Below are 4609 nucleotides of genomic sequence, written 5' to 3'. Positions count from 1 at the left end.
GTACCTTGAGATCCTCGGGCAGAGGTCTGTTGTCTGTTCCAGAGTCTCGACTGAAAACTAAAGGGGACAGAGCGTTTGCTGTCGGGGCCCCGAGGCTCTGGAACAGCCTGCCCGAGGAAATCAGGTCGGCTGAGTCAGTGAACTCTTTTTTTAAGTCCCTTCTTAAAACATACTTTTATAGGAGAGCCTTTCCCGATCTTATTTGACTTTATTTTATCCCTTTTATTTTATTCTATTCTATTTTACTAATTTTAAATTTATCTTAAACGTGTATTTTAGTCTTTTCAATGTTTTCATGCTTTTATCTTGTATTGTGTTTTGTATTATTGTCTCTTGGGTATTATTGTCTTTACACTTGTTAAAGCACTTTGTAACTTGTTTTTGAAAAGTGCTCTACAAATAAAGATTATTATTATTTTTCAAGTCAGCTGCTCCTACATATGCCATCGATACTGAATCAACATCACTGTAATCAACAGTTAACACTTTGCTCGCATCGACGTTACATCTCCTTGACTTGAAATGTACATTAAACTGAATGCAGCATTGTAGACAATATTTTCTCCTTGTAATCCATGTTTCCATTGCATGGCCTTTGGATGTTGCTGGAAACTGTCCCCCTCCTTAAAGAGTAAATTATTATCATAACAATTTAATAATGCATTGCTTTTAAACAGAACTTTTCATACACAAAAAGCCATAACAGTAGCCTCTTACCAGGCTGGACATGCAATAAAAAAATTATTAATAAATTTTTTTTTATTAAATAAATGGATAATAATAAAAAACTTAATTAATAAAAAAAAAATAATAAAAGAATTGGAGGTCATAGCAAGGTTGAACAACAAAAGATGAAGAGGGGTTTGAAATTGGGGGGTTTGTATTTAGGCATGTCCGGTCTTATCCTCTAATAGCGGTGGTGGGGGTCGATCACAAAAAAAGGGGAAGACAGGTGTGAAAAGGGGGGGTTGTTTATGGGGGATGTCCCGTATAATCCTCTAAAAGCGGATGTTTAGTGGCTTTAGCAGTCAGTTGTACCATATATGTAGAGGGTTAGTTTTTGAATTACATCTGACCGAGCGTGTGGAACAGGGTGACTGAACAATTTGAGTGAATCCGTGTCGGACAGAGCTATTTTCGTGCAGAACAAGAGCGCCATCTTTGCAGCATCACAATCATGGACGTCACAGGTAATCAATTGGGAGTAATGACTCCAAAACGACGTATAATTATAGATCCTGTTGCAATGAGTATGGCTTCTAGAAAGAAGACTCCACCAACGACATTGGCTGATTTTCTGGACCGAAAGGCTTGGACGCCTCAGTTTGAATGGGCGGTGGAAGATTTTAGAATGTCGGGATTCTTGTTTGAGCACAGATCAGTTCATCTTTATACAAGAGAGCTTGATGAAAGTTTTCTTCGTGAAAGCGCACCGCACATTAGTTTTTCAGCCAAAGACTGGAATTACTTCAGAAACAAAGTCTGTAAAGATATGAGTGCTTCAAAAGGAGTCTATACCACACAATGGTGCGGGTCTGTACCAGGAGAGCTCTACTGTGTAGAGACGGACCTTGAAGTCTACGACCCAGAATCCTACATCTTTTTTAGATCATGCAAGGACGATTCTATCATTCAAAATGCAAGGAAGGGAACCCCAGAGCAACAAAAAGGCTACCCCATCATATCTAAAGAGTGGGAGACGTGGTTCAGCACCGGCTTTGTGGTCCAGTGGGGAGAATGGGATAGAACCCTTGAAGTCTTCTCACACATTGATACATTATTCAGATGGTATAAACCTTATGTTAGCTACGTAGGGATCAAAAGAAAACTTTTTGGTCCTGAGGACAAGCAAGATGAACAACAAACAACACCGCAGACAACCTCAAAGACCTCCACGACGGGGCCAACGGTGACATTGTTCTAATTAAAATGTTTTGTGCAGGTACGAGGACATGTGCAGCGGGTGAGGGTCTATCGAGCAGCCCTAAATATTTTCCATTACTCCAGGATGATGTCGTCGATAACTCATGGGTGGATGACTATGGCAAAGAACTGGGGAAAAGAAATTTAACATTTCTCGTTCCTGATGAAAAAACAGAAGAGGACAAGAGCAGGGCCAAAGCGTTTAAGGGTGCCTGTTTGGACACTCTGGACTGCTGCGACAAGGACACATCTCCTAACACTACTGCTAGCAGTATTATGCAGGTAACTGTAGCTTAATATTTATACAATATACTGCAGCAAAAAGCTATACAAACGTGTTTACTGCGCTTATACAGACGAATGGAGCAGAAGAGAGAAATTACGCAGAAGCTTTGTAACAAAAATTTTGCTGATGCTCAAAAGTACGTCCTACGCGGTCTTGGGTTGGTGCCAACGTGTGAATATTTGAGACATTGCAGCAGCTGCTCTACAGATTTGGTTGAGGAACCCTTTTCTCATTGCTTTGCTTAAACGGGTAGTTAGTGGAGGACAGTGTGAGCACAGTAGTTAAGGACATCTGGAAGGGGGAACAACACTAAAAACAATGGGGAATGTGTCTAGTCTACTAAACCATGTCAAAAAGAGATACATCATGTAGAAGATGAGGGCACTGTTGTGTGAAGCTGTGAACAATGCGATATGTGACACAGATAGGACACTATGTTGTTCTAGATTTGACAAACAGACAGAATGTGTCAGACGAATGACCTCTGGATGGCGTACCATGGCGCAAATAACTGCGGATAAATGTGCAGATGTGAAATCTACTCTACTCGATATAGCAAATGTTTTTCCTGTGAACGATAATGAGTTTCATTCGGGTCATGTGTTTTGTTTTTGTACTTTTAGCATTGATCTGTGTGTTTTAATGCTAACCAGAAAACATGTCTGATGTGAACTGAATCTTTGGTTTGTAAAAACATAGGTGCGTGTACTGATTTTCTGAAATGTGTATTCTTGTAATCATTGCTGACGGATATGTTGCGTATGTCGTTGGAAATAAAATACTTGAACACAGACGTTGAAGCGTCAGTCTTTGTAACAAAGATCACGGAGGAGGTGATGAGAAATGTATACTACTCGACAGAAAACGCAGGGGTTATGGAGGCAAGTAAACTTAAAAAGGCCATATTTGACACTACTTGAGTTCGGTACGCAGATTCAGACGTAGAAAACTGGCTCATGATGCAAGATGCCTATACTCTACACAAAATGGCTCCAGTGCATTTTAAGAGAAACAAGGTTTTAGTGATTTCAATAGATTGGCAATTCCAGATAGATCTAATCGACATGTCCGCTTATTCTACTGAAAATGATGGGGTACGCTATTTATTAATGTGTATAGATTTGTTTTCAAAATACGCATGGGTGCGTTGTTTAAAAAAATAAGAGCGGTAAATGCATCACAGCGTCCTTTAAAGATATCTTAGCTGAAGGTAGAATAGGTAGGAAGGTAGAAAACAAAGATTTTGATGTGTTAATGAAAATGAATAGTATCGTACACTTTACCAATAATTCTAAACGATATGTAGATATATTAATAAAAACAAAACATTTAAAACAGAAAAGATTTTATCTAGAAAGAAAAGACAAGGCAGGGACATTAATGCGATCAGGCATGTTTATTTACATTCTCTTAGGCACATACACAACAGGCAGGTCTGAAAACAAGTCCGTTCTGAGTCTGAAATCATCAGGTGTCTTAGCTTTAAAATCAATCATCAAATAACCACTCATCGAAAAATCCACAAAAAAATCACTCTTCCCAGGAAACATTTGTGTAGCCATTAGCATGACTTGTGTAGCCATTAGCATGACTTGGTATTTATCTCTGGGATTTTTAAGCAAAACAAGATAATTGGTATTCAAATTTATAGTATGGCTAACTTTGCCTTGAAAAAACTAATTCTGAACTAGGTATAAACACTTTAAATTTATATGATGCACATATTTTGTAAACACATTTTGGACCTCAATGTTATTGCTAGCATCATTCATTAAATCATCAATAATCAACAATTTTGTTTTTATCTACAGGCAGCAATGTATCAATGCATAAAAATAATGGTCAACCGTCAACAAAATTCACATTTCTAATTTTAATAAATGACCATACATTGGCCGCCAACACGAAATAAAGTTTAACTTACTTGGTCTCTCACATCTCTAATGAAAAGAGCTAAAAGCCAAATCTCCTGTCTCCTTCTCTTGCAGAACCTCTGTCCTCCTGCAGGAGGCAGTATAACTCCACAGAAAGATCAACATGGCCGTGTTTCTCTTTCTGGTGAGAAACCTCTGTTCTTCAAATCTCTCATCTTCTTTCCTTTTATTCTTTCTTATCCTTTGTTTTAACACGTCTACCTCTTGTGTCTCCTCTCTCCTTCTTTGATTCCTTTCCTTCTTCTCCTCCCCTCTTTCCCTCCTTCCTCTCTTCTCTTCTCCTCTACCTTCCTCTTGTCTTTTGTCTCTGTTCCCTTCTTCTTTATCAGTGTGTTTATTTATTATTTGATTTTGATTTAGATATTTTGCTGATGATCCAGAACTGATGACAATGATTAAGATGATTAATGCCAAAGACAATCAAAACTGTTGGTCGTTAGTGTCAGAAAGTGTGTGAATGTTATCA

This window comes from Micropterus dolomieu, linkage group LG01 (genome assembly GCF_021292245.1).
Source record: "Micropterus dolomieu isolate WLL.071019.BEF.003 ecotype Adirondacks linkage group LG01, ASM2129224v1, whole genome shotgun sequence".
NCBI classification, from domain to species: domain Eukaryota; kingdom Metazoa; phylum Chordata; class Actinopteri; order Centrarchiformes; family Centrarchidae; genus Micropterus; species Micropterus dolomieu.
The sequence above is the reverse complement of the archived record's forward strand: the minus strand, read 5'-3'. Positions refer to the sequence as shown.